The sequence below is a fragment of the Cupressus sempervirens genome, chromosome 8 (genome assembly GCF_028749045.1).
Source record: "Cupressus sempervirens isolate cs-2001-9-10 chromosome 8, ASM2874904v1, whole genome shotgun sequence".
In the NCBI taxonomy this organism is placed as follows: Eukaryota; Viridiplantae; Streptophyta; class Pinopsida; order Cupressales; family Cupressaceae; genus Cupressus; species Cupressus sempervirens.
Window position 1 is genome coordinate 224,045,097 of NC_143125.1, and position 13,938 is coordinate 224,059,034.

The following is a 13,938-nucleotide window of genomic DNA, read 5'->3' on the forward strand; positions in this document are numbered from 1 at the left end:
AAACAATATATTGTTAGGATCCTCTCTACTTTTTATTATCTCTAGAATTTTTTCATATTCTTCAATAGGCAATTTCCACTTTTGATTTCCCCGACGTCATTTTCTTTGTACTACTTCAAATTGTAATTTGGTTGCTATAACATGGTTACTATAGTGTAAAACCTTTTCTCCAGGCTTGTATTCAATAAATTCAATACCACTATCAATTACCCTTGTTTGTTGATAATATGTTCCTTCAATAAAAATTGATCCAATTGGATATGACTATTGATCAGCATCTATAGTTCCTTCTAGCAACTTGTGTTTTTCTTTTGTGCATCTTAAAAGATAATAGTCCACATTTTCCACATTATCTGGTAAGGCTTGAACTACAAAAATATCTCCTACATTTATATAAAAATATAGATAAATATAAATTAATTTTAAAACAAATATAAATGTATATTAATTTATATATATGTATATATGCACACAAACCTACCATAACTAAATCAAAAATGCGCTCATAATCAGCTGAATATACAGGATCATGAATGTCAATGTCAATGTCAACATCTTCAAAAGGAGGCTTTCTAACTATCTCCTTCAAATCCCAATGTGAAACATATCCATTCCCAATATTTTCACATGCACTCAATAGATTGTCCTTAATGCAGTCATCACAAAAACATGTTTTCTCTCTTACTTTAATTACTGGAGGTTTATGGTTTCCTGTAGTCATCACTTGATGTAAACTTCTAATTCCAAGAATCGTTTGACAATTGTAAGGATTAGATCGATCTATATCTATTACAAATACAAAAAATAATTGTCATATTTCAAAATAAATATTTAATTAAAAACTCAACTTGATTAGAAAAATACATTAAAAATAAATATTAGTTCACCTTTCACCTCCCAAAAATAATGCTTATTGTATTCAGTATCTCGATTAGCAAAATGAACTTTGCACCATTCAACAATTTGATTTGCGATCTCTATCTTATTCCCTGTATGTACATACAATATGCATGTATATATAAAATTTAAAATATATGCTACTAGAGTATTAAACATGCACATTTTAAAAATGCATATATTTACCTACAAGATCATGTTGTCGAAGTGCATGTTTCATACATGCTCCTACTCTATCATGCAACCCTTTTCCGTGTCCACTTTCAAAGAAATTCCATAAAAACCTAACATTGGTTTTAGCATGTTGCATTTCTAACCAATTAAATGCTTTTGCAGATTTGAATTGTTGTGTGAACATGAAACATGATAAGTATCTACAATTATCCGTGTACATATATCAAATAGAAATAGACATGTCCAAATAAATATAAGTTAAAATAAAGATAAATAAATGTGTAACTATTTCGTGTATACTAACCTGCACATCCATCAGACCAAATCTAGTGCTCTAAAACATTTATTCCACAAATTTTGAGATCTTTAGAGAACATTGCAAAACAATGAGCCACATAACTCTTGTCATGAACTCTATCATCACTAATATAGAAATGAACCTCTTTGATGATGATGCGTTCATTTTCATCCAATCTTTCTATCTGATCCACCTCAAATTGTGCATGTATATAGGTCACTTGCACAAATATTGCAACTTGTTCAGAATGATAATATTGGCTTTGGAGCTCTATATGAGGTGCAAATGTATAATTCTCAAAAAAATCTACAACTAAAAGTATACAACCAGTTGGAAAACAATTTTTGGAATCATGAAACTGTTTAGCTTGCCATCGTGCACCATGACAATGTTGGATATGTGGATATATCAATGGATGAAACTTGGCCATGAACTCATCATAATGCAATTCACTCTCCTTCAATACAATTTTTTTGGATTCATCTCCTCTATTATTTTGGTATGTCTCATAGTCATATTTCATCCATGAAACTAGTGTGGATTCATTAATATTCTCAACTTGCATAATTTCAAAAAATTTGTGTAAATCTAGACAATCTTCACACTGGTTTTTGATGCATTGCACTTTGAATTCATCTGAATCTTCTAATTTATCACATAATATGGACCTCACAAATTGTGTTGTACTGCTAGGGATGACCAAATTAGGATCAAGTACTGCCATAACTCTTTTAAATGATTGCAAGTGTAGACCAAATTCAACATGATTTCTACAACAAGTTTCACGCATCTTATTTGTGCGTACAAAGGAAGGACATAAACTCTCAAACATTCTCTGACATATTTTGATATTTAAAAATTCTTGTTTGAATGCTTCAAATAATTCACTTTGAGTTATATCTATGAAATATTTTGGATGTTCAATTTTGGCCCCTATTTCTTGATCTTTAATTTGTATAGTATCATGCCTGTTGGAAAAAACACAAGAATGTGTGGTCTAAAATTCAATAACTTGTCTTTTTACTTCTTCAAAAATCCTGTCTTTTCGAGGAACTCTACAAATATTCACCCAATTATTCTCAATGTTACCATCTAGGATATTTCTCCTCTTGATGTATCTCTGGATAGTTCTTCTAGATATATGTAGTACATCAAAAATTGCACGTACGTGTTTTCTATGTGTCAATTTTCTACTAGATATAGTAGTCATCAATGCTCTGCGTGCATTATTCAAGTCACCTCCTTGAGTTGTGTTGTCAATTTTGTTATAAGCATTTTGCAAGTTTTCAATTATTGTTTTATTAATATTATGGGCATGGATTTTCCTGTTATCACCACCCAAAAACTCTAAAATAGGTCTCATATCTTTTCTCTTAAATAACTTGACAAATAATTGTGCATGTCCAAATATACTTTTATCCTTGAAATACTCATCCCACATGTTATGAAAATGCTTTCTGATAGTGTTATCATTTATCATATCTTTAGATGGAATTTGGTTAAAAAGTAGTTCTTCATCCAAATCCATCAAATTTTTTATGCTTTCTAATTTGTCTCTATCAATAGAACTGCCAATTTCTTCCTCTTCATTAATTTCATTTTCTTCATGAATCTCATCCTATTCAGGAATTTCAATAGGTTGGTTTTGATTATGTTTTGTATGGCCTTTCATTTTGTCATCTCTTTTTCTATCATATTTCTTTTATCTTTTCCTTTTACTACCCATTAAATATTTCAATCTATAGAAACAAAAATAAATAAATTTAGATTTCATTAAATATCAGCTAATGGTTCAATATATAATACATAAAAATAAAAATAATTAGACAAGAAAAAAAGCACCTTCAAAATATTCGATCCTTTGCAATATTGATTAAATCTGCATAACAATTGTTGAAAATTGCTTCAAAATTAATTGTCTGTTGAAAACCCTCTTCCCATTTTCGATGTCCCTATATATTTAATGTTTTTAAAAAGAAAAAATAATTTATTTTTATATCAAACAGTAAAATTAACCGCTGGTGATTTATTCTACCGACTAGGGTTTCGGCCGGAACCATTCCAATCGAAACGGTTATGGCCAAAATAGTCTATGTGGCAGTTAAACAAGAAAAAATTAGAACTTCTATAAACATCTCACTTTGAAGGCCAATTTGACCCACTAAATTGAAGTTTTTTTCAAAATTAAAAATATACTTTTGTAGTTCTTGGAGTCATGATTATGATCATATAATATTTTTTTAAATTTTGATTATGAATAATATGTTATAATTTGAAAATATTACAAGTAGGTATCTTAAGATTTAGGAAGATGTCTATTCAAAAATAAGGAAAAAATAGTAAATCATGTTAAAAAAAATTTAAAAAATTATGCTGCACTAGAGGAGAGAGTCTTCTTTAAGAATATGTAACTGGTTTTAAAAAATATGTAGATTTGATGGAAAAAGTTTGACGGGAGAAAAAAACTGTCAATCTCTGATAACTTTGACTTTGACCAATTATAACTTCAAAAATATTAGCCAAATTTCAAAAAAAAATTTGGTGCACTAGGTATACATGTTAACTCTAACATATTCCAAAATCAAACCAAAATATGAACATTTGCATATATTTGTTTGACAAGAAAAAAAATCTATATTTTTAGTATTTTTTTAAAAATTAAAAAATACACTTTAAAAATTCAAAAATAAATAAAATTTTCACTCAATTTTTTTTAAAAAAAAATTATGGACATAAACTTCATCCAATTTTACACATTTCATTAGTTTACATCATCTTCAAATTCTAAGCAAAAATGTCACTTTTATTTCATCAAAGTTGAAGACTTTAAATTCTGATATCACTTCTCCTTTATAAAAGGTGACACAGGTTTGTGCTTTTACCCGTATGAGAGACTTCACAAGTATCTAGTGCAAATAGAATTTGAAAGAACTGATGATAATAGCAACATGTACATCAAATCAGAAGAAGGTAAGGATATTATTGTATCTAAAATATTTGTGGATGACATAGTGTTTGGAGGAAAGGAAGTGCTTTGCAAAAGTTTTGCTGACAAAATGAAACATGAGTTTGAGATGTCTATGTTTGGAGAAATCAAATTTTTTATTTGATTGCAAGTACATCAACTAAAACATGGTATATTAATGACACAATCAAAGTACATCAAAGAGATACTTAAAATGTTTGGATTGGAAGACTCCAAACTAGTCAGCAAACCAATGGCAACAAGACATAAGCTATCCAAAAATGATCTATCAGCTAAAGTCAATCAAAAAATGTACAGATCCATGATTGGAAAACTACAATATGTTATACATAGTAGACCAGACATAGCACTAGCAGTTGGAATAGTAGCTAGATTCTCAGAGAATCTTAAAGAGAATCATCTTATATCAGTAAAAAGAATAATGAGGTATCTCAAAGGAACTGATGATTTTGGCCTATATTATAAAAAGAGTAAAAAGTTTGAGCTCAATGCATACACAGATGCAGATTGGGGAGGCAACATTGATGACAAAAAAAGCACAAGTGGAGGATCATTAATTTTAGATAAAAGACTAGTTACTTGGACTAGCAAGAAACAAACATGCACATCTCAGTCCACTACAGAATCAGAATATGTGGCAGCAGCAGTCAATTGCACAAACATTGTGTGGCTCACACATCTATTGAAAGGAATGAAAGAAGAGGTAACCAAACCTATGGTATTGTATTGTGATAATACAAGTGCTATAAACATATCCAAGAATCTAGTAATGCATGCAAAAACCAAGCATATTGCAATCAAGTATCACTATGTCAGAGAATCGATAGAAGACAAACAAGTGAAGATGGAGGACATTCACACAAAGGAAAAAACTATAGATATCTTCACCAAACCATTGCCCAAGGATGCTTATGAATATCTTAGAGGCAAGTTGGGGGTAATGCCCCTAACTCAAGCAGTTTAAAGCAACAAAGAAGCTGCCCTGCATCAACAGGAACAAATCATTGAAATATCAGAAGAATGATGCAGAGGATGACAGAAGGAGTAGGAACTCCAAATCAGTCACAAGCATTGCGATAGAGGGAGAATACATGAGATAAAAAGCTTATAATTTGCATGTTAAAGATGCTACATCTTTGGCATTTATGTCAAAGAGGGAGATATAAGCAGAAAACTGATCAATACAAAGTAAGAGGGAGATTTATATATGAAAGAGGGAGATTTATGAGAAACTGAAAGGTAAAGATATGGAGATATATGAGATCAGTAGTAAAGGATGCAGCAATCAAGAAGGAAACAAAAAGTAGCAAAAAATGTATATAATTTTGGTCGTAACTAAGTTGATCAATTGATCAGTTTGGTTTGCCATCAATGCCAAAGAGGGAGATTGTTGAAAAGATTGAAAAAACTCATGAATGAAGCGTAATGGAACTGGTAAAGAATTTTTTCAATCATTTTTTTGTCATTAATGTCAAACTTGCTACTTACAGGAATGACAATTGCTTTAGTGATCCAAATACTATAAGTTGGTTGGTTGACAAGGAGGTGGCAATCAATAAGATGTAACTAGAGTACATAGAGAAAGGTTGGAGTTATGATGTTGTAATGAAGTATAACGATCAGCTAAACCATTGATGAAATAGTGTATTGATGACATACTCTAAGACACAGAGGATGGATACACTAAGACACATGATGTAAGGATTAACTAAGTTCTACTTAGTGCTGAGCATATTCTCAGTTGAAGTCGAGCAAGTTCAATTTTAGTGTGTGCTGAGTGATCTTCAAGTGCCGAGTGAAGATCAAGTGTCGAGCAGTCTTCAAGTGCCGAACAAGAAATAGGTGCTGAGTGAAGATACACGTGCCAAGCAAGATACAAGTGTTGAGTAACACAGAAGAAGCCAAGCATCAGTAAATCAAAAATGCTGAGTTGCTGGAATATTTTGAAAATTGAAGATTCGACAGATCTAAGCTGACATGGTAGTTATCTAGAATTTTGTGAATCAGATAGAAGATAAGAATGATGAACTAGTGGCACAAAATACCATGTAAAACATTTTTGGCAAATATAATTGGATTCTAGATGAAGTTTCTAGATAAGAGCAAGATATGCAACAACTGCATTGTATCCTACCTAATCTATTGAAACCCAAAAGTTGGAGAAGGAAAATCGAGCAGGAAAGATATCCCAGATTTCTATTTATGGAGTCATAAGGTTGCGAAGCAAAGAGATGGTCAAGCATGAAAGCATGAAGTGCTAAAGAAGGTGTTAAGGTGGAAGAGATCATAGATACTCTTCTTTGATAGGTAACCATAGATATGATTGCATTGGTATGATGAGCAAGAAGACTCAAGGTGACGAAGCTTGAGATGACAAGCTGTCAGAGCTGTATTGACTAAAGCCAAGCAATGGATTGAACTAAAGCGTGATCTTTAATCTGCAAGATATGTTGTAAGTTATATCAGATCAAAAGCCATTATTGTTACTCTCTAGCAATTGTAACAGTTAAAATAAATCCTATGGACTTAGGTTGGTTTAATAGCCATATTGTAAATCTTTTAACAGGGTGACATTCCAAGTGAATGTTCCAAAGTCCTTTGATTAGGCCCATTCCTAACAGTATGGTGAAATCCTCTAATAGGGTCACATTTAATAATGTGTTGTAGACTTTAACAGGGCAGACCATCAGAAATGGTTGAAATCAATTGTGTAGTTATTTTGTGGGTATCATCCCCACTCCAGTATTACCTTCTTATTCTTAGAGGGTTTCTGGGTTATCAAATTCTTAGTGTTATGGTGTGATGCATGTTTACTTTTCATGATTTTTTAATGTTCAATTGCATGCATGATAATTTCAGTTATGTGCCATTAAGGATTTGTTGAATAAGTTGCATTAGACATCATTGGACCTTGAATAACTGATTCAACCCCCCCACCCCCCACCCCTCATTTATTCTAAAGAATTATAACAAGTATGGCCTACTATGGATATAGATATTTCCATCTGGGAGGCTATAGTAGATATCAAAGCAATCCCTTTAGTAGAAGATGATTAGCAGAAAAGATGGTGGCCCCAGGGAATCAATTGAAGGACAAGTGTTGCATAAGAATATCAAAGAGAAGTTGTTCATCATAAAAAATTACCTTACCTTTATGGTACATTTTCTATGGGTGATGTTGTAGTTAGAACTAGAAGACAAGCTTAATGATCACTTGCCACTTCTCACATTTTGTAATTGTTTCCCCTTTTTTTGTTAAAAGGTGTTACAAAAGGTTTCAACAAATTGTAATGATTGTCTTAATTGTTGTTATCTCTTGTCTTTTGTAATGAATTATGATGTAACCTTTCTAAGCCTAAAGCTTATTGCAATTCACATGATATAAATATGAGTTTCCAAGGTTTAGAAATGGTCCAATTTGTTGTTATTTTTCAGATTAAGTATAATTTGCTTTAAGAGCAGATATTGTTCCAACTCTATGTATTTCCATTATGTTTTGTAGTCAATAGTTCTCTGTGATATTAATGTTAATGAAAAGTGTCATATTATGTGCTAATATTATGGCCTATGCACATATCTCTATTATCTCTTTTTTAATTATCAAACAACTAAATCAAGAGAAAGATACAAAAATAACATTGTGTCAACAATATGAATAGAGTAACAACTAACAAAAATCTTGAGCTCAAATCAAGAGAGAGGTACAAAAATAACATTATGTCAACAATAGAGTAACAAAAATCTTGAACTCAACTTTTGTAAATTGTAATTGCAATATGACTGAATATGGAAGAACTGAAGTAGAGTATACTTATAAATTCCTTAGAACTGAATGCTATATTGCTAAATCATGATTCACTTCATTGATTTGGTCTCAAATGTGATGCTTCTATATCCCATATGGACTCTAGATCTTGAAACTAACTTGTACTAATAGGTTCCTCTTCATTCTGAATTGGGTATTCAAAATTCGTAAAATTTTCATCCTCATTCTGACTTTGAGACCTAAATTCATCATTTATGTTGGAGTCAGTAGTAGAAGTAGAACCAACATCTTATAAAGTGTTGCAAAGGACTTGTCTTTCACATGTGGAATTGCAAATGGCCAATGACCTATCATAAGAAAAATCTCCAACATTTTATTGAGTTACAAACAACCTCAAAAATGTTTCCAAATTTTTATCTAGTTTGTTTTTGATATTTGATTTTAAAAATCCCAATGCACTAAAAACTCTCTCATCTTCCACCAACTCAAATATCATTATTTGACATAAATCAACAAGTTTAAAATATTTTGATATTGAAGTATGTAATACTTCACTACGACATCCTTTTCTAGAGCCTTGTTATTGCACCAGGATCGAATGGATTCTCAAAGTTTTCCATCTGCTGTTTCATACACAATGCAAAAAGTTTACATTGTTTTTTAAGATTATTTGAATCTAAGATTAATGTATTAGTTGTCCATTGTAATCTGTATGCTTTGAGAATTATGTTATCAATTCTTCAAGTTTATTATGAAACAAATTTGGATCAGTTGGATTATGTCCGAAGTGTTTCCAAAATTGAGGAAACACATAATTCATGGCTTCAAAAATTTCTTCTCGAGGGAATCTTTCACGAATCTCACTTGAAAGTTGGTAGGAAATAGAATTCAAATTTTCACTAACAAATTTAACAATCTTGTGAAAATCATCCTTTCTAACTGGTAGTACTCTACCTCTCTTGGTTGTTGTAGATTGGTGCATTGGTATTTCAAATCCTTTCACAAACACACATAGCTCATTTTTACCATTGAATTGTAAAAAATTCTCAGCATGATTCAATTCTATAATTATCTTCCACCTTGAAAAAATTGGGCTATGACTTGAGAGATCTGAATACAAAGAATCCAGAGCCATGCATGTCATTTTACATAAATCAAAATACTCATGACTATACATAGTTCTGTCTTGGGCTTTCTTAACAAGTTTGTTCATTAAATCTAGCATGGGGAGAAGACTGGCTAAAGTTAATAGGTTCTCTATATCGTTTAACTTATTTAAAAAATCAGGAGCTCTATCCACTATAAGGTGTTGCTCATATAGAACTCCAATGAAGGATTGATATTCTGCTAGAACTTGTTCTGCTGGTCCATGCAAAGATATCCATCCGGTCTCAACATTTTTGAGAATCTTATTTCCTATTGTTACTCCCTCAAAAAAATTCTTAAATTCTGCAAAGTGTTTAGGACTTTTGCAAAAGTATGAGTGGAGCTCATGGATTAGATCTTCAACTTTTAACACTGTAGGAAAAGTACTTACAATCTTATATGCTAAATTCATTCAGTGGGCCATGTAGTATATGCCAAGCATGTAAGGTGCAATACTAGTTTGTAATATTACACAAAGACTAGTCCTTTTCCCTTGCATTACTGCAGCTCCATCAGCTCTAACACACACTAACTTCTTTGCAATTGTCAAGTCATCCATACGAGCAATTTCATTGAAATCTTTCTTAACTTCTATGTATAAATTTTATATAGTTGAATTAGCCCTAATTTTATGAAAACAAAGTAGATTAGCTTGAGGGACATGATCTTTTACAATATATACATGCATATAGACCCAAGCAGTGTTATCTACCACAGTGACTTCATCTAAGGATAATGAAATGAACTTCGATTCTTTTACTCTTTCCTATACAATTTTCTTTTTGACCTCGGCAAGATAGCTTGCCATTTCCCATCCAATGTATATTGACCAATGTGACATAGGATAGTGAGGAACTCTCAAAAAAGATAATAAATTACTATATTTTGAAAAGTCTCTCATAGGATGCCCTATAGATAGAATATGAAAAATAACACTCATCTGAACGGTCTTTACCAAGATTGCATCATTCGCTACATGTTGAAGCCTATCCTTGAATGGATTGCCACTACTACCACTACCAATTACTATTATTTTCTTGAAATGCTCTTCATATTCTATGGCATACTTAACATGAATGCATTCTTCCTTTGATTTCCATCTCATTTCCGCTACTTCCTTTCTATCTATGATTTGTTTTTCATAAACCTTACTAATATGTTTTTCTATAGTGTTGAGCTTTAGCTGCAACTTTTTCTCTCTTTTAATTTTCCAGGTACAAATCATACACTTACATTTTGTTGGTGGTTCGTCATTGTTTGTGACTAGTTCAATAAACCAATACTTTGCTACCCAATCAACCTAGAAAGTCCTTTTCATTTCCCACTCCTGCCCCATTTTTACATTCCTTTTTCTTTTCTTCCTACCAACATTAATATTATATTGTATTACAACATCTTCGATTGTTCAAACATTGTTATCCTCATTTGATGCATTTTGATTTAATCGAATAACAACCTAGTCTTCTAGTGGTGGTGAGGTATTGTGATTTCCTTCTACACTTGTACTTGCACAAGTTGGTTGACCAGAAACATTGTCAATTCCAAAGAAAGCCTTTATGGTAGTATCTCTAATTTTTTAGCATTTTGATGTAAGATTAATCGCTTCACTACCCTTGGGGGTCTTACCCTTTTCACTTCCCTAAGATTGAGCAATATTAGTTACAGAATCACCCTCCCCTGACATCTCAATCCACTGAAAATCCATTTACTTCCCTGAGAATAAGCGGTATTACTTTTAGACTAGGAATTAAAACTTAAAGAAAAAAAGTTAAATTTCAAATCTAACGTTTGACAGTTGGTGAATTGGCATTCAAAGACAAAGGAAATAAAGGTGGTCAATATCCATGCATGCAAGTTTTAAAAACCATTAATGTCGCCAACAACTTTTAGCATTAATGAAAATAAGATAACAAAGGAAACTGTAGATAAGTTTCTGATTAAATTAAACTAGATAATCTCAAGGAGAGTATTTTATAGCATAGCTACACATACCAATGTACCACCACTTGTGGAAGCTATCTCTAGAGTCTAATTCGTGCCCGAGATGTGTCTTGCACTGCCAAAAATTTGATGGAGTGCCAGCGATATTTAGTGAATGTCTCATTGTTTGGAAAAATTTGGATTTATACATATTACAAATCAATACAATTACTAATTTACCACACTAAATGAGCCGACTCCTCCATAGCAAAATGAAAGTGTGTTGGAAAAACAAGTTGACTCCTCCACTTCCCATAACATGAAATGAGCCAATTCCATGGTAAAATGAAACTGGGATGGTGAATACTCCCATATTGCATGGAACAGAAACTTGAAACCCAAAGAACATTCCACAATAAGCATTAGCTAGTTGGTTGTGTGAAAGGTGAATACCACTAGGGAAAAACTCAAACATAACATTTGTCTTGGCGATTAAAATGCTAGGCAACTAGGTAAATCCAACAAAGCTTGGCGACTAGGAAACCATGGAAGGGCTTAGAAATTTCCAAAAATAACACTTACAAAATGTCAAATTCACCAAAATATGAAAATTTTCCACTATATTATATCCCAGTGTTGGATTGGTTGAGCGTGTATGTGCCACTTGCTAAAAAGTCTCAGAGCATAAATATTATTTTTGATTTTTCATCAATGTATTATTGATAATTTATGTTTTTAAGAGTGGAAAGTAATTGTTGCACAATGTTTTTTTTTGACAAAGCAATGAATTGGTTGCTGGTTATCATTTGTGATAATTGCTTTCAAGTACAATGAATATTTGTATGAGGTAGTTTCATCACATTGGTTGCAATGCCCTTTTTCTCTATCCAGTGCTCCATAGCTTTCAAATTTGTAGTTTCATTTTGGGTAGGAAGGATGGAATGGACTTGAATATGGATTTTCCATAGTTAAATTTCCCATGACCTATTCATAGTGTGCTTGTATTAGTATTCTTTAAAACATGGAAAATGACAAAGGATTTGAAGTAACTTACTTGAACTGAAGTTTGTAGTAGCCTATGGAGTGCATTTACTATTCTTTTGCTATTTAGTTTGCAGATAAATGTTGCTAGAGTTGTTTGTAGTGCTAATTTTTTATCTTTTTTTCCAGCTATGCTTCTGAAGATCAATGATGGTATTTCATTTCTTTCAAGTTGTTAGTGTATCTGAATGTATTGAGGCGTGAAACTAGAGTGCATATATAGCTAAATACAAATAGTAGAATTAATTTGTTTTTTGGTTTTAGAATTTGATGTAATGAAATTGTAAAATGTAATAAAAAGAGGGAAATAAAGAATTATTTTTATAAATTTATTAATGAGTTTGTTTGCATGAGCTTACTAATGCTTTGCTCATGCCATTGTTTCCATCTTTGATTTCAAGCACATTTTGAGCACCTTTTTTATATGCTACTAGAACAATAGCACCAACTATTCTAATGGAGTAGTTGGACATGCTTGTGAGTAATTGCTTTATATTTGTATGAGGAATGAATTTGTATTCATGCAATATAGCTACTATTGTTTCAACCGTGTTAGAATCTTTTAGAATTAGTATGTAGTCACTATCTCCCTGATCAAAATCTATTTTTGGTTCTATGTCAAAGTCTACTATTCTTAATGTCATGCTTGGGATTATTTTACTTTCATATTTGTTGAGAAGGTCATTGCCACTGACATTTAATGTTATAGTAAGCTCTCCTTTGGAATCTGTTAGATCAGCACGTAGAACTTTGCATGTTTTGGTTACTTTGTCCAAGAAAGCTTTGTAGACTATCAAGACATCACCTTTGAAACTTTGGCCTACTTTTTTTGCATTCAGATCTTCTATTAATATACATGGTTCATTGTCTTCTTTTGTCCTGCAAAAGTTAAATGTCAAAATTTTTATTCTCAAATATTTACAAGGATAAAAAGATTGAAAAGCTTAGATTTGAAATACCTCTTAGTGAGTTCCCAGTGATCTTGCAGTAGTTCACTTGGTACTCGCTTCGATGGAGTCATTGCTATTGTAAACATAATCCAAATTAGAGTCAAAGTGCATATAGTTGAATGAATGTTGCAAGATGGTCTATCTAGTATGGTTCAGTCTTGTAAATGGAGGATATACTTACTAGTGAATTTGTCCATACATGGTCAATGAGTGATTTGTTTATGCTATGTGTTTGATTTAACATGAATTGAATGTTGTATTTTTGCATATGTTTCATCAGTGTTGTTGTGGTTATGTTTTGTGTGGACATGTGTGTGTTAAAATCTCCAACAATGTAAAACTTGTTCTTTGATATGTAGCTTGTAGCTATTTCATCAATAAGCATTTTGATTTCAGTAATTGGTGTATGTGGTTGTATGTAAACATTAGAAACATTGAGTTGAGAATTTGATTCATTAACTATAATTTTTATGGCTTCAATGTTTTTTGATCTATATTCTATTTAATTAGTCACCAAAAGATTTCTTGAAGTAAGTATTGTTATGCCATGTATATGATACATTGAATGTTTGTTATATTTTTCAAATAGAATATCAGTATTGCATGAGAAAGAAAATAGTTCTTGTAAACATATGATATCAGTAGACATTGTATCATAATCATTTAAAATTTCATTTGCATGAGCATGTAGACTATGCATATTCAATGTGCATAGCAGTATGTGTGCATTGTGAGTTTTGTAAGACTGTTAACTTTCAAA